Genomic DNA, 26,790 nt, shown 5'->3' on the forward strand with positions numbered 1-26,790 from the left:
AGCTGTGACGTCATGGCACTCTACTGTGGGCGACAAAGTGAAACTCTGTCTCTAAAAATAAATAAATAAAATATAATATCACTTTTTTATCTCTGAGTCACTTTCAGACTCTTTGTTTATTATAATTTTGCATGACATTATTCAACTGTGTATACTTTAAGATATTGAGAACAAAAGTTAAATATAAATCAACCACGTATCTAGTGGGAATTTCATGTTCTTTCTGTTCATTTGCCTACATGTTTCTTATATTTGGTTTAGGAATAGTACATTTTCTCTTGGTTGCTGGCCAATGGTTATTTTATCCTATAGGTGAATATTTATGAAAACTCTTTTTTGTGGTGGGGGAGACAGAGTTTCACTTTGTCACCCTCGGTAAAGTGGCATGGCATTATAGCTCACAGCAACCACAAACTCTTGGACTCAAATGATTCTCTTCCCTCAGCCTTCCCTGTCTCTGGGACTACAGGTATCCACTACAATGCCCATCTAGTTTTTTTGAAGAATGGGGTCTTGCTCTGGCTTAAACTGATCTTGAACTCCTGAGCTCAGGCACTGTGCCTGCCTCAGTCTCCCAGAGTGCTAGGATTATAGCTATGAATCACTGCCCCCAACCTACAAAAACTGTCTTCAGTTGAACTCATATATACTGGTGAATAGATATTATTATGTTTGTGTGAATTATTTGTGTAATTTGAAAATAAATTGTGGCTCAGTCAGTAAGGCGCCGGCCCCATATACCGAGGGTGGCGGGTTCAAACCCAGCCCCGGCCAAACTGCAACCAAAAAATAGCCGGGCATTGTGGCGGGCGCCTGTAGTCCCAGCTGTTCGGGAGGCTGAGGCAAGAGAATCGCTTGAGCCCAGGAGTTGGAGGTTGCTGTGAGCTGTGTGAGGCCACGGCACTCTACCGAGGGCCATAGAGTGAGACTCTGTCTCTACAAAAAAAGAAAAAAATAAAAAAAAAAGAAAGGCCATTCATTTACCATAAAGTTAAGATTTCTCTTTATTAGAGATGTTAGAAGATTTCCTGATTTTTATTTATTTATTTATTTTATTTATTTTTTTTTTTTATTAAATCATAGCTGTGTACATTGATATGATCATGGGGCATCATACACTAGCTTCATAGACCGTTTGACACATTTTCATCACAATGGTTAACATAGCCTTCCTGGCATTCTCTCAGTTACTGTGCCAAGACACTTACATTCCACATTTACCAAGTTTCACATATACCCCTGTAAGATGCACCGCAGGTGTAATCCCACCAATCCCCCTCCCCCCGCCACAATGCCCAGCCATTTTGTTGTTGTTGTTGTTGTTGCACTTATCATTGCTGTTTAGCTGGCCCAGGCTGGGTTTGAACCCACCAGCCTCGGTGTATGTGACCAGTGCCCTACTCAGTGAGTCATGGGTGCCAAGCCTGGTTTTCCTAGTTTTAGTAGAAGAGGGGTCTCACTCTTGCTTAGCATGGTCTAAAATTCCTGAGCTCAAGTGATCCACCTGCCTAAGCCTCCCAACGTGCTAGGATTATAGGCATGAGCCACCATGCCCAGCCTTACATTATGTTTCAAAATGTTCTATTTTCCAAACTATATGTCATTGACAACTTTTCATATCAGTGCACAAAATTCTAGCCACTATTTTTAATATCTTTAACAAGGGAGTCCAATCAGCAAGCTTGGGTCTTTAAAATTTTCTTTCAGTTCACACCTTCTTGAGAAGTCCATAGTTATATAATAATAAGCTTGATGGCTACTTTTGATTGGTTTAGCTTAAGTCATTTTTTTAAAAGTAGAGGCCTTTGGCTCGGTGCCTGTAGCACAGCTGTTACGGCGTTGGCCACATGCACCGAGGCTGGCAGGTTCGAACCCAGTCTAGGCCAGCTAACCAACAATGACAATTACGATAACAACAACAAAAATGACAAGGCGTTGTGGTGGGCACCTGTGGTCCCAGGTACTTGGGAGGCTGAGGCAAGAGAATCACTTAAGTCCAAGAGTTGGAGGTTGCTGTGAGCTGTGATGCCACAGCACTCTACCAAGGATGGCACAGTGAGATTCTGTCTCAAAAATAAATAAATAAAGGTAGAGACCTTTGAAAGAAATAGCTCAAGTTGAGTTTTGTTTATGTTTGCAAATTATGCAAGGTTGAGGACACTAGTGAGGCCTAATTCTGAGATTCTTCAATCTTGGTCTCCATTGTAGTTTAAAATTCCTTTTCTTGTTTCAATTTCAACTCCCACCTCAACTGTAACTTGTAAATTATATTTATTTTCTTTTTGTACAAGTAGGCACTTGTTTACAAAGGTATGTTCTATGTTCACGCTTATTTGTAGTATATCATTATCAAATTGCCCCCTTTTACTGCAATAATAAACTGTTATCCCACAACTCCAAAGAGAGCTGTGGGTTCAGGAGGGTAACAGCAGGGATGAAGCAGAAGTGAAGAAGACACAGACTGTATTCCCCACTTGGAGTTAATGCTAATTTTATATAAATAGAATGCATAATTCTTTAAAATTTAATATACTGGTGTGGCACCTATAGCACAGTGGTTAAGGCACCTGCTACATACACTGAGGCTGGTGGGTTTGAACTTGGCCCGGGCCAGCTAAGCAACAATGACAACTACAACAAAGAATAACCAAGTGTTGTGGGGGGTGCCTGTAGTCCCAGCTACTTTGGAGCCTGAGGCAAGAGAATTGCTTAAGCCCAAAAGTTTGAGGTTGCTGTGAGCTGTGATGCCATAGCACTCTACGGAGGGCTCAAAAAAGAAAAAAAAAAATTTTAAAGACTTTAAAAAAATTAATGTTTATTTCATCCTGTGTAATATGAAAATTATGAGGCAAAGAACAAAAACAACTTAAAATTCTTTAATTTTGTGACATAAAAATTAAGTATATTTATATGATAAAATATTGCATAATCCCAGTGTAAAAATGTCAGTAAAAATATATGAACAGGCTCCAGCCACATACACCTGAGCTGACGGGTTTGAATCCAGCCCGGGCCCACCAAACAACAATGACAGCTGCAACCAAAAAATAGCCAGGTGTGGTGGGCGCCTGTAGTCCAAGCTACTTGGGGGGTGGAGACAGGAGAATTGCTTGAGCCTAGGAGTTGGAGGTTGCTGTGAGCTGTGTTGCCACAGCACTCTACCCAGGGCAACAGCTTGAGGTTCTGTCTTAAAAAAAAATATATATATATATGAACAAAATATAACAATATGGGCTTAGCTCCTGTAGCTCAGCGGCTAGAGCACCAGTCACATACACCAGAGCTGGAAAGTTCCAATCCAGCCCGAACCTGCCAAACAATGATGACAACTCCAACCAAAAAATAGCCGGGCATTGTGGCAGGCACCTATAGTGCCAGCTACTTGGGAGCCTGAGGCAAGAGAATCACTTAAGTCTAAGAGTTTGAGGTTGCTGTGAGCTGGGACACCAGGGCACTACACCCAGGGTGACATAGTGAGACTCTGTCTCAAAAATAAATATATAAAACAATATGTAACACAAATGATAATACCTATATTAGACTTGATGTTGTACAATAAAATAAGATCAGTGGAGGTCAAAGGAGCCAAGACAGTGTGGTCTAGTGTCACTTTTGCAGCCTGTCCTGACAAAAGTTGGGAAAAAGGCTTGGCACACCTCCATTCAGACTGCCCAGATCAGAGCCAGCACTGTGAGGCCAGGGTGCACTGCATGGAACACGAGGAGCAGGGAGGAGAAGTAGAAAGGGAAGGCAACAGGGAAAAGAGGTGAAAGGGCAGTCAGAGCCACAGAAGCAGAGACTCCCATGGGGATCACAGTACGATCTGAAGATGGGCCTGAATCCTGTTCATATCAGCCTCTGTGGGTGGAGAACAGAAGAGGGTGGACTGGATGGCAGAGGGGCATAAGCAGTGGTGACCTTCCATACCCCAGCTATGGGATACACCCTGCTGGTCTGATAGAGTCTCACTTTGTCTCCCTTGGCAGAGTGCCGTGGCATCATAGCTCACAACAACCTCAAACTCTTGGGCTCATGTGATCCTCTTGCCTTAGTTTTTCATTTTTAGGAGAGATGGGGTCTCAGTCTTGCTCAGGGTGGCCTTGAATTCCTGGTCAGGTTCAAGCGAGTCACCTACCTTGGCCTCCCAGAGTGCTTGGATTAGAGGCAAGAGCCACGGCACCGGGCCCACTTTGCTGGTCTTGACCCTGCCATCTTCTCTGTGTGAAGAGGACTCTGCTGGTGACCTTCCACTGTGAGGACAGTGGCCCACTCGCCCACCTCAGTGGAGCACAGGAGAGGTGTGAGAATCACAATTCCACTGTGCTTAACATATAGGTCAGTTGCACAGGGTGCAGCTTCCCAGAGGCCCTAAAGCCCCTGGCTGTCCAGCCCTCTGATGTGGTCTGCTGTGCTGCCGGCACAGCCTCTGCCCTCCTGGTTTGTGTGGCCACTGCCAGACTGGTCCTGCAGCTTTGTAGAGCAATTTAGAAGGTCCCCCAAACCCCAAACTCCTCCTTCCAGACTGAAGGTTCATTTAGATCGCTGAGCATTGCTTCTCACTTCAGTGACATCTGTGGGGTGCCCTGTCCATGACCAGAGTTTGGTGGGCTATCCCAGTGCATCTGGCATCCCCCCTCAGGCCTGCAGCACCACCGCCCAGACCTTAAGTGCTGTCCCTGGACCACAGGCCTGCCCCAGAGCCTTGACTGTCAGAGCAGAGCAGGAATCCCCTTGGCCAAACTTCAAGTGGACAGACCATGAAAATACCTCAGAGAATGGAACTCAGTGGACCACTGCACCCAACAGGTGCTACTATTTTCTCTTTTCTGAAGGAAACTTATTTTTATTTGCAAATGACATGATATTATATGCAGAAATTGGAATAGGTTCTGTAACGTAAGTAGAAGATCATCTTTGAAGGTTTTGTAGAATTCTGGTGTGAAACTGGTTTAGTACATTTCCTTGTTAGAAGCTTTTTTTTTTCTTTTGAGACAGAGTCTCACTATGTCACCTTGGGTAGAGTGCCATTGTGTCACAGCTCACAGCAACCTCCAACTCTTGGGTTTAAGCTATTCTCTCTTGCTTCAGCCTCCCAAGTAGCTGGGGCTATAGGTACCCACCACAATATCTGGCTATTTTCTTTGTTGTTGTTTTTGTTGTAGTTGTCATTATTGTTTGTCAGGCCCAGGTTGGATTTGAACCCACCAGCCCCAGTGTATGTGGCCAGTTCCCTAGCTGCTGAACTATAGGCATCAAGCCAGAAGCTTTTTATTGTTGTTGCAATTTAATGCTTTAATATTGCTCTGTTTGAGAGTTCTGTTTCTTCCTGGTTAAGTCTAGAAAGGTAGTGTGATGCCAGGTATTAGTCTATTTCTGCCATATTTTCAATTTTCTGGGCATAAAGTATTTTGTAGTATTCAGTAATGATCTTTTGTATCTCTATCTTATCTGTTGTTAATTCCCCATTTTATTTTATTTTATTTTATTTTTGTGTGTGTAGAGACAGGGTCTCACTTTATGGCCCTCGGTAGAGTGCCATGGCCTCACACAGCTCACAGCAACCTCCAACTCCTGGGCTTAAGCGATTCTCTTGCCTCAGCCTCCCGAGCAGCTGGGACTACAGGAATTCCCCATTTTAATTTTTTAATAGTGGTTATTAGCAATCTTACTTTTCTGTGTCTAGCTAATCTGGCCAAAGGTTTATTGATTCCATTAATCTTCCAAATGTTCTTTTGTTCTTGATTTCATTTAATTCTAATCTAATCTATTTTTTTTTTTTTTTTTTTTTTTTGAGACAGAGTCTCATTATGTCACCCTCGGTAGAGTGCCGTGGTCTCACAGCTCTATTTTTTGGTTGTAGTTCTCATTGTTGTTTGGCAGGCCTGGGCTGGATTCGAACCTGCCAACTTTGGTGTATGTGCCCTAGCCACTGAACTACAGGCACCAAGCCTAGATGGCTCTTCTATTTCCACTTACTTGAGATGATTCATTAGTTTGCTGTTCTTTACTTTCTGGGTTTTGTTGTTGTTGTTTTAGATGTGGCATTTAATAGGATAAATTTCCCTCTTAAGACTTGCTTTGCTGTCTCCCATGGGTTTTTATAGGTTGTGGCTTCTCCGTCATTTTGTTTACAGAATGCAATGATTTCCTTCTTTATCTCCTCCTGGATACAGGTGTAATTCAGCAAAAGATTGCTTAGTTTCAATGACTTTGTGTGGGGTGAAGGTTTCTGTTGGAGTTGAATTCTACTTTTATTCCATTATGGTCCAAAAAAATACAAGGTATAACTTCTTTAAATTTGTTGAACTTTGATTTATGTCCTAGGATATCTTCAATTTTGGAGGGTGATCCACAGACTGAAGGACATACACTCAGTGTTGTTGGAATGGAATGTTCTGTACGTGTCTGTAGGCCCATTTGTTCTGGAGTCATGGTAAAGTCCATCATTTCTTGGTTTAGTTTCTGCTTGGAGGATCTGTCCAGTTCTGTCAGTGGGGTGTTGAAGTCCCTACCTACTGTATCAGGAATCAGGTTTTATCACGGGGCCTCAGGGGGTGGTGTTGGGCTCCCTGTAGCCCAGAATGCAGTGTGATTCCCACGTGCAGTCTCTGCTTCCATGCCTCTCACCTCCCCTTCCCTGATCCCCTTGTTGACTGACCTTCTTGTTTCTCCTCTCTGCTCCTGCGCCACTGATCAGTCACTCCATGTTCTCACACCACTGTCTGTGGACAGGGTGGTCTGAATGTGGTGCCTGCGTGTGTTTAGCCCCTCCTTCTCACTTTTTTCTGTTTTTAGAGATGGGATCTCACCCTGCATCAGCAGCTGAGAAGTTGACGGGCCCAAGTATTGCTTTCTATTTTTCAGATTATTAATTTTCAGACTCCAAGTAAATAGAGTATTTATCTAGTATCATTTTCTTAATCCCAATATGGCCTCAGCAACGTCTCAGCAGAAAACAGAACTTAAAAAGAAACGTGCAGATGAAGGACAATTGTTGTATGAAAAGTGGACACATAGCAACGTTTGTGTTGACATAAATAGTAAGGCCTTCTACTTAATTTGTAGAGAATTTGTGCAAGTTTTCAAAGAGTATAAGTAGGAAAGGGATTATATGCAAAGACATGCTGCCAACTTTGATTCATATGAAGAATCGTGTTATAAGAGGAAACTACTTGCCAGGCATGATGGCTTATACCTGAAATCCTAGCACTCTGGGAGGCCAAGGCCAGTGGATCACCTTAGCTCACAGTTTCAAGACCATCCTGAGCCAAAGTGAGACGTTGAGTCTAAAATTAGACGGGCGTTGTAGTGGACGCCTGTTATCCCAGCTGCTTGGGAGGCTGAAGCAAGAGAATCACCTAAGCCCAGGAGTTTGAGGTTGCTGACACCAGGGCACTCTACAAAGGGTGACACAGTGAGCCTCTGTCTCAAAAAAAAAAAAAAAAAAGTATAATGTCGTGTAAATCATTATCAAGACTGTGAATTTCATAAAGTCAAAGAAAGTGAATCATCACCAAGTGCAGGAATTCCTGAAAAGTACAGATGCTAATTATGGAGACATCATTTCTTTTTCAGGAGTCTGATAGCTAATTCAAGGCCAAATGTTGAAAAGATTTTATGATTTCTGACATGTTTTCAAGTCATTTATGGTATCCAAAACCAAATTTGTGCCAGAACTTCATGATAAAACCTGGCTTACATATTTAGCATTTTTAGTGCATTTAACTACTCATGACAATGAGTTAAACATGTGTCTTCAAGGTGAAAACCAACTTACCAATACAATGTTTCAAACCATAATAACATTCCAAATGAAACTAAAATTATGACAAGCTCAATTTAAGGCAAATCATTTTATGCATTTTGATAGGTTGGCTAAACAGAGTTCTAGTAACACTGAAAATTATGCAGTCTTGCTTTACAATATGATACAAGAATTTGAAAACATATTTCAAGATTTGGGGAAAAATAATCAATATTTTGGTCTAATTGCCCCTTCATTTTCAGTTGGAGACCAGCCTGAGCAAGAGTGAGACCCCGTTTCTAAAAATTGCCAGACATTGTCATGGGCACCTATAGTCCCAGTTACTTGGGAGGCTGAGGCAAGAGAATCCCTTGATCCCATGAATTTGAGGTTGCTGTGAGCTATGACACCACAGCACTCTACAAAGGGTGAGAAAGTGAGACTCTGTCTCAAAAAAAAAAAAATTACCAATAGTAACTAAATATAAGAAAGAAACAATTATATTAATAAAAAATACAGTAGGTTGGGCATAGTGACTCATGCCTGTAATCCTGGCACTCTGGGAGGTCAAGGCAAATGGACTGCTTGAGCTCACAAGTTCCAGACCAGCCTGAGCAAAAGTGAAACCTGGTCTCTACCAAAAATAGAAGAAGTGAGAGAAGAGGCTCTCTGGAGCCCAAGAGTTGGAGACTGTTATGAGCAATATGCCAAGACACTCTACCCAGGGCAACAGCTTGAGACTCTGCCTCCAAAGAATAAATCAAATAAATAAATAAAAAATAATAAAAAATTACCAAATATAGTAAATGAAGCAATGTATCTTCAGTGGGCTTATCTATAGCTTCCGTAAGGCCAAGGAAAGAATCAGTGAATCTGAACATTGGTTGATAATAATAGACAGAAAAATTAAAATAAGAATAATATCTATATATACGTAATATACATATATTTTATATACAGGGAGAAAGAAAGAGACTGAGAGAGACAGATTTCCCAATTAAATATGGGAACCCACCTATGGTTCGTATTGCAAGGGTACATGTCGGATCTATGCAGTATAGAGTACAAATGTTTTACCACAAAAGTTAATTAAATGAGGTGAGGGATATATTAACCAGTATGATGTGAGCATTCCAAATTGTATATGAAAACAGTACATCATACCCCACAAATGCATTAACGTATACATGATCTACCTCTATATGATTTAATAAAAATAAATAAATAAAATGTGAAATAAAATAAAAATAAGTGCTTATTTTAGAAACTGGGATTTCTTCTGTTGTATAGACTGTGATACATGTCATGATTCTAGCTCAATGCAGCCTCCAGCCCTAGGCTCCTGCTACCCCAGCCTCCTGTGTAGCTTGGAGAGTACAGGCATGCAGCACCAAGCCTGGATCATTTGTTTTAACTTTTTTTTTGAGACAGAGTCTCAAGCTGACACCCTGGGTAGAGTGCTGTAGTGTCATAGCTCACAGCAACCTCAAATTCTTAGGCAAGCCTGGGCTGGGTTGGAACCCGCCAGCTCCCGTGTATATGGCTGGCACCTTAGCCGCTTGAGCCACTTTTGTAGAGGTGGCTCTTCTCTATGTTGCTCAGGCAGGTCTCCTGGCCTCACCTGATCAATCCATCTTTCTCTTTCTTTCTTTCTTTCTTTCTTTTTTTTTTTTTTTTTTCTGTCTCACTATGTCGCCCTGGGTAGAGTGAGCAACCTCAAGCTCTTGGGCTTAAGCGTTTCTCTTGTCTCAGCCTCCCAAGTTGCTGGGACTACAGGCGCCCACCACAACACCCAGCTATTTTTTGGTTGTATTTGGCCCGGGCAAAATTCAAACCCGCCAGCTCCAGTGAATGTGGCTGGTGCCCTACCTGCTGAGCTACAGGCACCAAGCCTTCACCTGATCTTTCTTAGGCCTTGAAAAATGGTGGAATTCATGGAGGAGCCACAATTTACCTAGCCCCAAATCTAAAATTTTAAAATATTTGTCATTGTAGTTCTCAATTTTGAATTTTTTTTTTTTTTGGAGACAGAGTCTCAACTATGTCGCCCTCAGTAGAGTGTTGTGACATCACAGCTTACAGCAAACTCAAATTCCAGGGCTTAGGCGATTCTCTTGCCTCAGCCTATCAAGTAGCTGGGGTTACAGGCGCCCGCCACAACGCCTGGCCATTTTTTTGTTGGAGTTATCATTGTCGTTTAGCTGTCCGAGGCCAGGTTCGAACCTGCCAGCTCTGGTGTATGTGGCCAGCACCCTAACCATTGAGCAACAGGCACCAAGTCCAATTTTTAATATTATAGATATCATGTTAATGGATATCACATTATTTACAAGGTAAAACGCAAATGTTCTCCAGGAAGTGCCAGGTCCCTGTAAGACGAGGAGACCCTGATTGCCACTTCAAGTGAGAACCTATCACTCAGGGCATTAAGGGCAGGGCTTGGGGCTTTATCCAATCAGGAGCACTTGGGTGGGAGCTGTCCAATCAGGTGCTCAGAGGGACAGGAAGAGGCAGTTTCTACAATCTAGCTTGGCGTTTGGTGCATCAGCCCGCCAAGGTCAAACCAAGTTCATTGCTCCTTTGTCTTCACTGTGGAAAGTTTGAGTCTGTGTGCCACGTGCTCATAGCGCTGTGACCTGCAAACACTGAAAAATCTGTAAGGAGGATGCTGGGACAACACGGAAGCCGGGAAATGGTGAGTGTGTGGGGCTGGGTGTCCTAGGGGATAGGAATCCGCCGGAATTAGCTGTGGTTTGAGACCTGCCGGGTCATCTGCAGAGTCTGCAGGCCCAAATCCCTGCAGGTAGGTGTGGTTCAGGCCTTGGACCCTTCTGAGTACAGGGTGGGGTGTGACTTGACAGAGAAGAAAGCCATTTTGTAAGTAGCTCTGTACCTTCAGCCCCTCGTCTCCCCAGTCTGGGCAGTAAGGAGTCGTCATCGGGGTGGATCCCACTCAGTGGCATGATAAATTCAGTCCCTAGTCTGTCTTTTTTCCCATTAAATATTAAACTAAGCTGGCTGTAGTGGCTCCTGCCTGTAATTTTACCACTCTGGGAGGGCGAGGTGGGTGGCCCCGCCTGAGCTCAGGAGTTCAACACCAGCCTGAGGAAAAGCGAGACCCCATCTCTACCAACAAATAGAAAAACTAGCTAGGCGTTGTGGCAGACACTTATAGTCCCAGCTACTTGGAAGGCCGAGGTTAGAGGATCACTTGAGGCGAAGTGTTTGAGGTTGCTGTGAGCTGTGACGTCATGGACGCTATCCAAAGGGACAGCATGAGACCCTGTCTTAAAAAAAAATAATTTGAACTAAGACACTGTTAAAACTTTATAAAGAGTTTCTTTTTCTTTTTCTTTTTCTTTTTTTTTGGTGACAGAGTCTCACTGTGTGGCCCTCGCTAGAGTGCTGTGGCATCACAGCTCACAGCAACCTCCCAACTCTTGGGCTTAAGCAGTTCTCTGCCTCAGCCTCCCAAGTAGCTGGGACTACAGGCACCTGCCACAACACCCGGCCAGTTTTTGGTTGTAGTTGTCATTGTTGTTTGGCAGGCCCAGGCTTTGTCGAACCCTCCCGCTCTCGTGTATGTGGCTGGTGCCCTAGCCACTGAGCTACAGGCACCAAGCCTATTATTGTCTTTCTTCAGCAGGCCTGGGCCAGGTTCAAACCCATCAGGCCCAGTGCATGTAACTGGAAGCCTAACCACTGAGCAACGGGAGCTCAGCCCTCAGCTCCCAGCCATGATGTCCACATGGGTTTCCACAAGCAGGGCTGCAGGCTTTTAGAAGGGTAAGGAGGTAGTAAACTAAATCAAATAATTGCTTGTTTACAGTAATGCAGTCACCTCATTTGGATTGTCCAGGTGGTTTATCTTCAGGTTATGTTTTCACGAGTTAATTGGCCATTTGTATTTGGTTAATCCTAAATTTTTGTTTCTCTTTAAGTTAGTAATTTACAAAAAAGGGATTTGAGTTAAATTTCAGTATCCCTACATAAGAACGTAGCAAAGAAGAATTAGATCAGTCAACTACTAGTTATTTCAACACTCTACAAAAGGGCTTGTTTCTGAAGGGCTTGTTTTCTCCATGCGCGTTGCTCAATGGGTAGGGCACCGGCCACATACACCAAGGGTGGTGGATTCGAGCCTGGCCCTGGCCTTCTAAACAACAATCATGACTGCAACAAAAAAATAGGTGTTTTAATGCAATCCCTATTAAAGCTCCGCTGTCAGATCTCGAAAAAATAGTACTTTGTTTTATATGGAATCAGAAAAAACCTGGAATAGCCAAGACATTATTCAGAAATAAAAACAAAGCAGGAGGAATCACACTACCAGACCTCAGACTATACTATAAATCAATAGTGATCAAAATAGCATGGTACTGGCACAAAAACAGAGAGGTAGATGTATGGAACAGAATAGAGAACCAAGAGATGAATCCACCTACTTACCGTTATTTGATCTTTGACAAGCCAATTAAAAACGTTCAGAGGGGAAAATATTCCCTATTTAATAAATGGTGCTGGGTGAACTGACTGGTGACCTGTAGAAGACTGAAACTGGACCCACACCTTTTACCATTAACTAAGATAGACTCTCACTGGATTAAAGATTTTAAACTTAAGACATGAAACTAAAAATACTAGAAGAAAGTGCAGGGAAAACTCTTGAAGAAATCGGCCTAGGCAAAATTTTATGAGGAGGACCCCCCCCCCCCAGTCAGGCAATTGAGGCAACACCAAAAATACATTACTGGGACCTGATCAAACTAAAAAGATTCTGCACAGCCAAGAACACCGTAAGTAAAGCAAGCAGACAGCCCTCAGAATGGGAGAAGATATTTGCAGGTTATGTCTCCAACAAAGGTTTAATAACCAGAATCCACAGAGAACTCAAACGTATTCGCAAGAAAAGAACAAGTGATCCCATCTCAGGGTGGGCAAGGGACTTGAAGAGAAACTTCTCTGAAGAAGACAGGCATATGGCCTACAGACCTATCAAAAAATGGTCATCATCCTTAGTCATCAGAGAAATGCAAATCAAAACTACTCTGAGATATCATCTAACTCCAGTAAGATTAGCCCACATCACAAAATCCAAAAACCAGAGACATTGGCGTGGATGTGGAGAAAAGGGAACACTTCTATACTTCTGGTGGGAATGCAAACTAATATGTTCCTTTTGGAAAGATGTTTGGAGAACACTTAGGAATCTAAAAATAGACCTGCCATTTGACCCTACAATTCTTCTACTAGGTACATATCCAGAAGACCAAAAATCACATTATAACAAAGATTATTTGTACAAGAATGTTTATTGCAGCCCAATTCGTAATTACTAAGTCATGGAAGAAGCCCAAGTGCCCATTAACCCACAAATGGATTAATAAATTGTGGTATATGTACACCATGTAATATTATGCAGTCTTAAAAAAGATGGAGATTTTACCTCTTTCATGTTTAGATGGATGGAGCTGGAACATATTCTTCTTAGCAAAGTATCTCAAGAATAGAGAAAAAGTATCCAATGTATTCAGTCCTACTATGAAACCACAGTATCGGAAAACACATATTTCCAATGGTCTTAGGAACTGAGACACCGCTCCTCTATCCATCTCCAAGCGAGTCTGCCCACATGCAGGTACGCCCACAAACAAGTAGCCAGCGTGATGAAGGGTCAAGGCATTAGGAAGGTTGAGAACCATAGCCTTAAGCCCAAGAGTTGGAGGTTGCTATGAGTTGTGATGTCATGGTATTCTACTGAGGGTGACACAGTGATACTGTCTCAAAAAAAAAAAAAAAAACAGAAGGGCTTGTTTCTCCCAGCATTTTCCCAAGGTATGGCAAGCAAAATCCCAAATCAACCACCACATTTCCCAACATAACTCCCCTAGGGCTTGTAGGAAAATCTTCAATTTCTGCTTTATCCCCCACATTCCCAAATGTCAATTTCCACTCCGCAGTTCACACTATCCACTATTTGTCGTTTGTTATATTTTACAAGGAGATGATCTTTACTGTAAAATATGTCATTTACTGTACTTTATCATTTTTCACAGAGCAGTGGGTAGTTATTTATTTATTTATTTATTTATTTATTTATTTATTTTGAGACCGAGTCTCACTTTGTTGCCCTCCATAGAGTGCCCGGGCGTCATAGCTCACAGCAACCTCAAATTCTTGGGCCCAAATAGTTCTCTTGCCTCAGCCTCCCCAGTAGCTGGGACTACAGGCACTCGGCTAAATTTTAGAGACGAGGTCTCACTGTGGCTCAGGCTGGTCCCAAACCTGTGAGCTCATGCAATCCACCTGCCTTGGCCTCCCAAGTGCTGGAATCTAAGGTATTTTTTATGAGCATTTTATTTTTTGTTGCATTTATTCTATGTGCCCAGTTATATTTTAAAAATTTCAAATTCTTAAATATATTACTTACATGTTAGTACTTACTTCTATTCTTGAATATGCAGAAAAGTAATAATGAAACATATTTCTGAGACATGAGGAGAGAATTAAATGAAAACCTAAGACAGAGTATTTTTAGTTTTACCAATTTCAAAAGTACTGTCTCCCATCAAAAAATACGAGTTCCTTTATATTCCAAAGCAACCTATGACACAATGGAAATTGAAAAGAAAGGGAAGTTTTTGCATTAAATGTGATGGCTTATACACAGCACTTAGATAATTCTTCTCAAATATTAATTGCGTTAATAAGCAAGAGAAAAATACTAAAGTTGATAGTGAAGGAATCTAGGAGAGCCCCTTAACCAGGTGAGTGAAGTTCCCATCAGGCCTGATGGGACAGATTGTTATGAGGTGTCAATGACCACAGATGGAACATAATCACCACTGTGATGTGAGTGGGGAAATTAAATCATATAAACTGAATCTAATCATGTGACACCAACTAAACTGAGAACCACTTGATTCAAGAGAATCACTTGAGCTCAAGAGTTTGAGTTTGCTGTGAGCTATGACGTCACAGCACTCTACAGAGGGCAACAAAGTGAGACTGTCGCAAAAAAAAATAGCTTAGATATTAGTTAATATCTTTGTGGTGATCTCCATAGTATATTTAAAACCAACAGAGATTTATAGTTTCTTTACAATTATATATATTTATTAAGAAAAATGTTCTACTCTGTCACGTTTAATGTGCCTATGGCTACGATTTCTATGCATTTGTGTGCGTAAAATATTAGCTTTATTTGATCAGTTTTGAGTTGCTGCCTTCTTAGTTTGTTTTCATTACTCTTCTCTTACAAAATCCTCTCTGAATATTTGGTTGGGGTTGGCTCTGTATCTTGACCTGTATGACCCTTGAGACCAATTCTACTTCAACATTATTCTAATGTAGTAAAACTCAGGCTCTATTTTTTACAGGATAATTGGCAAAACATTCTTATAAAAGAACAGTGCTTTGGGCAGCGCCTATATCTCAGTGAATAGGACGCTGACCCCATATACTGAGGGTGGTGGATGTGAATCCGCCTCTGCCAAACTGCAACAAAAAAAACAGCCGAGCATTGTGGCGGGCACCTGTAGTCCCAGCTATTCGGAAGGCTGAGGCAAGAGAATTGCCTACCCCAGGAGTTGGAGGTTGCTATGAGCTGTGATGCCACTGGCACCTTTACCGAAGGTGATAAAGTAAGACTCTGTCTCTAAAGAAAAAAAAAAATCAGTGCTTTTTATATAGATTATTTTTGTGGTTTTAAGCATTCATATATAAAAACTGCTAAAATGTCATCTAGTATACAGGAAATGTCCAAAAAGGATTGGTCTATTCTTGTTATACTCTGTATTTTATAAAACTCCCAATTCCATGTTACCCATGAACTCAACCCTCTGTGCTGCTCCCAAGTGTGGCTTTTAGATCTGAGGCATGAGCATCACTGGTGAGTTTGTTAGCAATGCAGAAGCTCAGCTGGAGCTTGTAAGCTCAGGCAATCCACCCACCTCAGACTCCCAAGCACTGGGATTCCAGGCAGGAGACACTGCGCATGGCTTATCTACTTTTTTTTTTTTTTTTTAAAGACGGAGTCTCACTATGTCACCCTGGGTAGAGTTCTGTGGTGTCACAGGTCACAGCAACCTCAAACTCTTGGGCTTAAGCAATTCTCTTGCTTCAGCCTCCCAAGTAGCTGGGACTACAGGTGCTCGCCACAACGCCTGGCTATTTTTTTTCATTTTTTAGGTATGGCTAACATTTGGTTGTGTGGGCAGAGACTTCTCTCTGAATGAGTTGGAATACCTGAACACTAAAAAAAATCTGCCCATGATTACATACTGAATGTGTCATTTATTTTTTATTTCAGGAACTGTTGACATTCAGAGATATCACAATAGAATTTACTGCAGAGGAGTGGGAATACCTGGACCCTGCTCAGCAGAATTTGTATAGAGATGTGATGTTAGAGAACCTCAGGACCCTCGTCTCTGTGGGTGAGAACCTTTACCTCCAGCATCTTTAACTTACCTCAAGGGTGTTACTTCTTTCCTTTGCTGAATGTATCTTTGAAGCTTGTGCTTTGCATGAACAAGTTTCAGATTTCTAGCATTGGATAAAAGATTGAGGTTCATTAACATACAAAAAAATTCCTTATGTTTGACTTTATTATTTACCTTCTGTCCTTTTTTTTTCTTTGAGACAGTGTCTTACTATGTCATCCTTGGTAGAGTGCTGTAGTGTCACAGCTCACAGCAACCTCCAACTCTTGGGCTTAAGCGATTCTCTTGCCTCAGCCTCCCAAGTAGCTGGGACCACAGTCGCCTGCAACAATACCCAGTTGTTTTTTGGTTGCAGTTGTCATTGTTGTTTAGCAGGCCCAGGCTGAGCTCAAACCTGCCAGCCTCAGTGTATGTGGCCACCACCCTACCCACTGAGCCACGGGTACCACCTACCTTCTTTCTTCAGGTGACTTTGAGTTTCACTCTAGTTTAGTAGTGATTCTAAAAATTCAATGATAACGACATATTCATTTCTACACCTTAAAATTCAATTTCTCCTATTTTTAATTCTTTTTGTCTCATATTAGTATGAGGATCAACATGCTAAGGTTACATGTTTTGTTTTGTTAGGTGATGTCCCTATAATAGTTGTGTCCTCACCTGGGATTTGTGGATATTCACATAATTAGTGCCCATTAGGTGAGAACTTACCAATCCCCTCTCCCCCCTCCACCTTGCCCTGCACTTGAATTCATTTGAGTTATTCTCGTTAAGGCCTGCATTTGCTTATTTACAGGCCTCATATTAATATTATATATTACATACTTGGTTTTCCATTATTTTTTCCCTTATGACCACTGAGCCAACCTCTCACTGAATCTCCAAAGTGTATTTTGAAGCTGCCTGCTTTTGCCATGTCTGCTGCCACCATCTCAGTTCAAGTGGCTATCTTGTCTTCCCTGATATAACGGGCATCTTTTTGTTTTATTTGGTATCTTCCTTGTTTTGGGATATACTTTTCTTCTTTGATAAACCTGTTCTTGCCCATACCAGTCACATGGGGGGTACAGAGTCTCATTATGTCACCCTTGGTAGAGTGCCGTGATGTCACAGCTCACAGCAACCTCAAACTCTTGGGCTTAAGTAATACTCTTGCCTCAGCCTCTCGAGTAGCTGGGACTACAGGTGCCCACCACAATGCCCGGCTATTTTTTTGTTGGAGTTGTCGTTGTTGTTTACCAGGCTGGCTGTGGGAGCCAAGCTGGTTTCCATTCTTTTGATACCTCATTATAAAGAATGTTGTCCAGTTCCATCCAGGCGAACATAAAAGATGGGAAATCTCCTTCATTTTTGTGCCTGAATAGTATTCCATGGTATACATTTACCACAGTTAATTTATCCATTCATGGGTTGATGGACACTTGGGTTGATTCCACATCTTGGCATTTGTAAATTGAGCTGTGATAAATATTCTAGTGCAGATGCCCTTATGATAAAATGATTTTTTTTTCTTCTTGGTAGATACCTAGTAATGAGATTGGGGGATCAAATGGCAGCTTCCCTTTGAGTTCTTTGAGGATTCTCCATACTTCTTTCCAAAGAGGCTGTATTAGTTTGAAGTCTCACCAACAATATAAATGTGTTTCCTTCTTTTCGCAACTGCAGGAGCATCTGGAGCTCTGGGACTTTGTGATGTGGGCTGTTCTCCCCGGGGTTAGGTGATATCTCAATGTGATTTTGATTTGCCTTTCCCTGATGATTAGGGATGATGAGCACTTTTCCATGTGTTTGTTAGCCATTCACCTGTCTTCAGAAGTTTTGTTCTTAACTCTTGCCCAGTGATTGATGAGATTGTTTGTTCTTATTTTGTTGATTAATTTAAGTTCATTGTAGATTTTAGTTATCAACACTTTGTCATATTTGCATGTCAGACATGCAAATATCTTTTCCCATTGTGAAGGTTGTCTGTTTGCTTTAATTGTTGTATCCTTAGCTGTGTAGAAACTTTTTAGCTCATTTAAATTTCATTTATTTGGTTCTATTGTTGTGATTGCCAGTTGAGTCTTTTCCACAGGTTGATATCATCAAGAGTTTTTCCTATACTTTATTCTAGGATTTTTATCAATTTGTGTCTCATATTTCAATCTTTTTATTCATTGTGGGTCAGTTTGTGTAAGAGGTGAGAGATGTGACTCCAGTTTCTGTGATGTGATAACCTGTGGTTATCCAGTTCTTCCAGCACCATTTTTTGAATGGTAATCCTTTCCCCCCTTATATGCTTTTGTTTGGATTATTGATGGTCAGATAATGATTAGAGACTTGTTTCCTCTCTAGGTGTTCTATTCTGTTCCATAGATCTATGTCTCCAATTTTGTGCCAAGACCATTTGTTTTGATCACTGAATTTGTAATATAACCTGAAGTCTAGTAGGGTGATGCCTTCAGTTCTTTGTATTGCTAAGAATTGTGTTGGCAGAGCGGCGCCTGTGGCTTAAAGGAGTAGGGCACCAGCCCCAGGTGCCAGAGGTGGCGGGTTCAAACCCAACCCTAGCAAAAAACTGCAAAAAAAAAAAAAAAAGGAATTGTATTGACTGTGCAGGTTTTTGTTTTTCTGGTTCCATATGAAAGGATGAACTATTGTTTTGTGTCTTCCCCTCCTGTTTATTTATTTATTTTGAGACAGAGTATCACTATGTCACCCTTAGTAGAATACTGTGGCATCACAGCTCACAGCAACCTCCAACTCTTGAGCTTAAGTGATTCTCTTGCCTCAGCCTCCCAACTAGCTGGGACTACAGATGCCCGCCACAACACCTGGCTATTTTTTGTTGCACTTGCCATTATTGTTGTTTGGTTGGCCTGTGCCAGGTTTGAACCTGCCAGCCTCAGAGTATGTGGCTGTCACCGTAACCACTGTGCTACAGGCAGCAAACCCTTCCTGTTTATTTTTAATACAGTCATATTTGAATATGAAGCACAGGATCCACAAATTTAAAATCCTTCTTATTAACCATTTTTTAAAGGCTGTTCAAAAATAGTAATTGGAAAAAAAAAATAGTAATTGGAGAATAATGTCCTAGTATGTGATATATTATTCTCTCTTCCTTGCTAAATACCATACTAAGTACTTAAATACTTAAGAATACATTCTAAATATTCTACCAGGTCTGTCTGTTGAAAATAAATTTTTAGAACCTTCTGTAATTTTTCCTCTACTGAGTACAATACAAAACTGAACATTGAAGAACCCCAAGAAAAATTCATATGACTTTTTCTAATATAATAGAACCTGCTGTCTGTAAGCCAGACCTGGTTTTCCATTTTGAAACAAATGTAAAGAGAGAGGAATCCCAGTAGGAGGAAGTGAATGAAGCAGATGACACAGGTGATAGGTCCAAAGTTCAAGAAGGAAGCCAGACGTTAAACTGGGGATTAGAAAAGTCTGGCACGATCAAAGTCATTGTTGAGAAGCCTAGGTTTCTTTTTCTTGTTATCTCAGAAGAACATCTTTCTTATGCTCTTAAGTACCTAAGAATTGATTCTCATTAAGATTGCGAAAAATATTATCTGATGATTCCCTTTCAGTGATCTTCCATCAAATTCACAGTGGGCGCCAAAGTTCTCCACTCGGCCTGTGAGGGTTGTGGTCTACTCCTCCTCTGTGGGTCTTGGGGAAAACGTTGCATATTTCTGACTACTTCTATGCTAAGCTATTTTGAAGTTCTGTTTTTGCCCCATGTCAAAAGTATGTAAACATGGGATCTCATTCTGATATTGATTCCGTAGTCCCAGGAATACTGTAGCCATGTGTAAGATATTTTCTGTGTCATTAATTTTCAATCTTATTGAAGGAGGTTTCAGAGGTCATACTACAGAAATTGAGACTCCGTAATTCATCAAAGTACAAAGGTTCTCTCTTAAATTAAATATAAAATGACCACATAGGATGGCTAAGGCAGGTGGATTGCTGAATTTAGAACTTTGAGACCAGCCTCAGCAAGAGCAAACTCCCATCTCTAAAAATCACCAGATATTGTGGTAGGCACCTATAGTTCCCAGCTATTCAGGAGGCTGAGGCAAGAAAATTGCTTCAGCCCAAGACTTTGAGGTCGCTGTGATCTATATTGCCATGGCACACTACAGAGAATAACAAAGTGAGACTCTGTCCCCCCTCAATATATATATAAAGACATTTTACATATTTGATTAGCTATTTAATTTTTTAATATTTATTTTAAAAACTCTGACCATATACTTTTACATTAACTGTCCTTTTCCTAGTCTGAGGTAAGATTAGATGTTTGAACCTTATATGCACAATTTCCACATATGTACAATAGTTGAATGCTGCACTGCTTTCCATATAGAGTTCTTAACTTGCGTAAGGCAGCTGGGCACAGTGGCCAGTGGTAGTCCTAGCACTCTGGGAGGCCAAGGCGGGTGGATTGCTTGAGCTCACAAGTTGGAGACCAGCCTGAGCAAAAAGCGAGACCCCGTTTCTACTAAAATATAACAATCGAAATGTTACCATGTGCTGGACAAAAAAAAAAAAACTGAGGCAAGAGGATCGCTTGAGCCCCAGTTGGAGGTTGCTGTGAGCTATAATGCCACATAGTATTCTACCCACAGTGACAAATTGAGACTCGGTCTCAAAAAAATAAATAAATAAAATTAAATGGTGTAAGGGGAGCTTAGAACATTGTCCAGCACATGGTAACATTTTGACTGTTACCTTATGTTTTAGTCATTATCAGTTTATGGTTGTGTTTAGTTGAGTGTGCAGATGACTTGAAAATGTGTCCTATATTTACCTGTTTGTTAGTTCTCTTCTCCTGACATGAGAAATATTTACAAGTATAAATTGTATGTGTTTTAAGTGTACAGTTTTACGATTTGATATATGTATATATTGTGTAATAATTAACACAATGAACTTAACATATCCATCATCTCACATATTTGCCAGATTTTAGAGGGTGAGAACACTTAAGGTCTATACTCTTTCCTTTTTTTTTTTTTTCCATTTTTTGCATTTTTTGGCTGCAGTTAGGTTTGAACCCACCACCTCTGGTATATGGGGCCAGCGCCCCACTCCTTTGAGCCACAGGTGCCGCCCAGGTGTATGCTCTTAATCTAGTTGAGAATATGACTTCATCTCAAGTGTTACCTATGGTAATACTAACTACATTCACTACAATCATGTTAATGAAAGTTGATACTCTTTGAAAAATATCTTCCCATTTTTATCACCTCCCACAGTTGGCAAACACCATTCTATTCTGTACTTCTATAATCTCTATTTTTTTACATTTCACAAATAGCTCATGTTATACTGTAGTTGTATGTCTACTTTGGACATTACTTACCTTAATTTCCACCTGATTCATCTATCCATGTTGTCACAAACAGCAGAATTGCCCTTTTTTATGGCTGGACAATATTACATAATGTGAATAATGTACTATAAGTATATGAGCTGATACTTCTTTGTGTTACTGATTTCATTTCCTTTGGATATATACCCAGAAGTTAGATGAAGGAGTTGAATGGAACTTCTGGGTTTTGTTGTTGTTCAATATTGGTGCCTCTTTTTTTAATATCTGACAGGCACCATTCTGTATAAATGGCTGCATCAATTTATGTTCTCACTTTGTATGAGAGTTTCCTTTTCTCCTCCTCTTTGCCAACATATATTAGCTCTTGACTTTTTATACCAGTCATTATAACAGTAACATGATAGCTCCTTTTGGTTTGACTTGCATTTTCCTGATGAATAATGAATGTTGAGTAGCTTTTGATAAACCTATTGGCCACATTTATGTCTTTTTTTTTTTTAATAAATCATAGCTGTGTACATAGATATGATCATGGGGCATCATACACTAACTTCATAGACCGTTTGACATATTTTCACCACAATGGTTAACATAACCTTACTGGCAATTTCTTAGTTATTGTGCTAAGACATTTAGATTCCACATTTACTAAGTTTCACATATACCCTTGTAAGACGCACCGCAGGTGTAATCCCACCAATCCCCCTCCCTCTACCCTGCTCCCCTCCTTCCCCTCCCTTTCCCCTTCCCCCTATTCTTAGGTTGTAACTGGGTTATAGCTTTCATGTGAAAGCCCTAAATTAGTTTCATAATAGGGCTGAGTACATTGGGTACTTTTTCTTCCATTCTTGAGATACTTTACTAAGAAGAATATGTTCCAGCTCCATCCATGTAAACATGAAAGAGGTAAGGTCTCCATCTTTCTTTAAGGCTGCATAATATTCCATGGTATATATATACCACAATTTATTAATCCATTCGTGGATTGATGGGCACTTGTGCTTTTTCCATTACTTAGCAATTATGAATAGGGCTGCAATGAACATTCTGGTACAAATATCTTTGTTATGATGTGATTTTTGGTCTTCTGGGTATATGCCCAGTAGAGGAATAGCAGGATTGAATGGCAGCTCTATTTTTAGATCTCTAAGTGTTCTCCATATATCTTTCCAAAAGGAATGTATTAATTTGCATTCCCACCAGCAGTGCAGAAGTGTTCCCTTTTCTCCACATCCACGCCAACATCTCTGGTTTTGAGATTTTGTGATAGAGGCTAGTCTCATCAGCTAGATGGTATCTCAAAGTAGTTTTGATTTGCATTTCTCTGATGATTAAAGATGATGAGCATTTTTTCATATGTCTGAAGGCCGCACGCCTGTCTTCTTCAGAGAAGTTTCTCTTCAAATCCCTTGCCCAGCCCGCAATGGGATTCTTTGTTCTTTTCTTGCTAATACGTTTGAGTTCTCTGTGGATTCTGGTTATTAAACCTGTGTGGGAGACATAACCTGCAAATATCTTTTCCCATTCTGAGCGCTGTTTGCTTGCTTTACTTACTGTGTTCTTGGCTGTGCAGAAGCTTTTTACTTTGATCAAGTCCTAGTAGTGTATTTTTGAAGCTGCTTCAATTGCCCAGAGTTCCTCATAAAATACTCGCCCAGACCGATTTCTTCAGGGGTTTTCCCTGGACTCTCTAGTATTTTTTATAGTTTCATGTTTTAAGTTTAAAATCTTTACCAGTGAGAGTATATCTTAGTTAATGGTGAAAGGTGTGGGTCCAGTTTCAGTCTTCTGCAGGTTGCCAGCCAGTTCACCCAGCACCATTTGTTAAATAGGGAATCTTTTCCCCACTGAATGTTTTTAATTGGCTTGTCAAAGATTAAATAACGGTAAGTACCTGGATTCATCTCTTGGTTCTCTATTCTGTTCCAGACATCTACTTCTCTGTCTTTGTGCCAATACCATGCTGTTTTGATCACTATCGATTTATAGTAAAGTCTGAGGTCTGGAAGCGTGATTCCTCCTGCTTTGTTTTTATTTCTGAGTAATGTCTTGGCAATTCAAGGTTTTTTCTGATTCCATATAAAACGAAGTATTGTTTTTTCAAGATCTTTAAAGTATGACAGTGGAGCTTTAATAGGGATTGCGTTGAAATTATATATTGCTCTGGGTAGTATGGACATTTTAACGATGTTGATTCTTCCCAGCCATGAGCATGGTATGTTTTCCATTTGTTGACATTTTCAGCTATTTCTTTTCTTAGAGTTTCATAGTTCTCTTTATAGAGATCTTTCACGTCCTTTGTTCGATAAATTCCCAAATATTTCATCTTCTTGGGCACTACTGTAAATGGGATAGAGTCCTTAACTGTTTTTTCAACTTTACTATTGTTGGTATATATAAAGGCTACCGATTTATGAATGTTGATTTTGTAACCTGAGACGCTGCTGTATTCCTTGATCACTTCTAAGAGTTTTGTAGTAGAGTCCCTAGTGTTTTCCAGATACACAGTCATATCATCTGCGAAGAGTGAAAGTTTGATCTCTTCTGACACTATATGGATACCCTTGATCACCTTTTCTTCCCTAATTGCGGTGGCTAATACTTCCATTACAATGTTATAAAGCAATGGAGACAATGGGCAGCTGTCTAGTTCCTGATCTGAGTGGAAATGATTCCAATTTAACTCCATTCAATATGATATTGGCTGTGGGTTTGCTGTAGATGGTCTCTAACAGTTTAAGAACTGTCCCTTCTATACCAGTTTTCTTAAGTGTTGTGATCATGAAGTGATGCTGGATATTATCAAAAGCTTTTTCTGCATCGATTGAGAGAATCATATGGTCTTTGTTTTTTAATTTGTTTATGTGCTGAATTACATTTATAGATTTACGTATATTGAACCAGCCTTGAGACCCTGGGATAAAACCGACTTGGTCATGATGTATAATTTGTTTGATGTGTTGCTGGATTCTGTTTGTTAGGATCTTGTTGAATGTTTATGCATCTATATTCATTAGTGATATTGGTCTATAATTTTCTTTTCTTGTTGGGTCTTTTCCTGGTTTGGGGATCAGGGTGATGTTTGCTTCATAGAACGTGTTGGGTAGTCTTCCTTCTTTTTCTACCTTTTGGAACAGGTTGAGTAATATAGGTACTAATTCCTCTTTAAAGGTTTGGTAGAATTCTGACGTGAAACCATCTAGTCCTGGGCTTTTCTTTTTAGGGAGGTTTTGTATGGTTGATGCTATTTCCAAACTTGATATGGGCCTGTTCAGCATTTCCACTTGATTCTGGCTAAGTCTTGGAAGGTGACGTGCTTCCAAGTATCGGTCAGTTTCCTTCAGATTTTCATATTTCTGAGAATAAAGTTTCTTGTAATATTCATTAATGATTTTTTGAATTTCTGAGGAGTCTGTTGTTATTTCGTCTTTGTTGTTTCTGATTGATGAGATTAGAGATTTTACTCTTTTTTTCTGATTAGATTGGCCAAAGGTTTATCTATTTTATTGACCTTTTCAAAAAACCAGCTTTTTGATTTATTGATCTGTTGTATTATTCTTTTGTTTTCAATTTCATTTAGTTCTGCTCTAATTTTGGTTATTTCTTTTCTTCTACTGGGTTTGGGGTTGGAATGTTCTTCCTTTTCCAGTTGCTTGAGATGTCCCATTAAGTTGTTAACTTCCTCTCTTTCCGTTCTCTTGAGGAAGCCTTGCAGAGCTATAAATTTCCCTCTTAGGACTGCCTTTGCAGTATCCCAGATGTTCTGATAGTTCATGTCTTCATTGTCATTTTGTTCCAAAAAATTGGCAATTTCTTTCTTAATCTCATCTCTGACCCAGCTATCATTCAGCATAAGGTTATTTAACTTCCATATTTTTGTATGAGTATGCAGATTCCTGTTGTTACTCACTCAAGTTTTATTCCATGGTGATCCAAAGAAGATGCAAGGAATAATTTCTATTCCTTTAAATTTACTGAGGTTAGACTTGTGACCTAAGATGTGATCGATTTTGGAGTAAGTTCCATGGGCTGATGAGAAGTATGTGTATTCAGTTTTGTTGGGATGAAATGTTCTGTAGATGTCTGCTAAATCCAGATATTGGATGGTTAGATTTAAATGTAAAATTTCTTTCCTCAGCTTCTTATTGGAGGATTGATCCAACACTGCCAAAGGAGTGTTGAAATCTCCCACTATTATGGAGCTGGAGGAAATCAAGTTGCTCATGTCAGTTAGAGTTTCTCTTATAAATTGAGGTTCATTCTGGTTGGGTGTATAGATATTAATAATTGAAATCTCATCATATTGAGTATTACCCTTAACACATATGAAGTGACCATTCTTGTCCTTCCTTACTTTTGTTGGTTTAAAGCCTATTGTATCTGCAAATAAAATTGCAACACCTGCTTTTTTCTGATTATCATTTGCCTGAAATATGGATGACCATCCTTCCACCCTGAGTCTGTATTTGTCTTTTAAGTTAAGATGTGACTCTTGTATGCAACAAAATCTGGCCTGAGTTTTTGTATCCAGTCAGCCAACCTATGCCTCTTTAGAGGGCAGTTTAAGCCGTTCACATTGATGGAGAATATTGATAAGTCTGGTGGAATTTTGGGTATCAAGTTTTTCAAAGGTCCAGTGGACATTTTTAATCCTTTTGCCAGTGTGGAAATTGGAGTTTGATCCGAAGTTTCTGAGTGAGTTTACTTTTGTGGTATAAGATTTGGTTGGTCTTTATGGAGGATAGGTCTGAGAATATCAAGAGCTGGTTTGGTTATGGCAAATTTCTTCAACATATGAATGTCATTAAAGTATTTAATTTCTCCATTATAAATGACACTCAGTTTAGCTAGATACAAGATCCTGGGTTGAAAGTTATTTTGCTTTAGGAGATTAAAAGTCGATGACCACCCTCTTCTAGCTTGAAAAACAGAGAGATCTGCAGTCATTCTAACATTCTTCCCTTTGTACGTAATGGCTTTCTTTCACCTGGCAGCTTTGAGAATTTTCTCCTTCATATTAACTTTAGTGAAGTTAATTATGATATGCCTGGGGGATGTCTTTTTGGGGTTGAGTTGTGCTGGGGTTCAGAAGCTGTCTGCTATCTGAATTTAAGAATCTCTATGCATGTCTGGAAAATTCTTTCATAATTTCATGCAGAAGGGCCTCTGTGCCCATCAAGGTCACTTCATAAGTTTCAGGAATTCCAATTATTCGTATATTATCCTTCTTCGAATTATCCCAGAGCTCTCTGAGAGAATGATCCGTT

At 40.3% G+C, this 26,790-nt stretch overlaps 1 protein-coding gene across 1 annotated transcript in view; it reads left to right on the top strand.

The window, feature by feature from the left end:
* The window catches only part of LOC128573054 (zinc finger protein 431-like), a 44,305-nt gene that overhangs the window by 9,548 nt on the left and 7,967 nt on the right, over positions 1–26,790 (top strand). The window contains exon 2 of the mRNA XM_053573278.1: positions 16,056–16,182. The gene's annotated coding sequence lies outside the window, so the exon portion shown is untranslated. The remainder of the gene's footprint in view (positions 1–16,055; positions 16,183–26,790) is intronic.

This window comes from Nycticebus coucang, chromosome 20, assembly GCF_027406575.1.
Source record: "Nycticebus coucang isolate mNycCou1 chromosome 20, mNycCou1.pri, whole genome shotgun sequence".
NCBI lineage: Eukaryota > Metazoa > Chordata > Mammalia > Primates > Lorisidae > Nycticebus > Nycticebus coucang.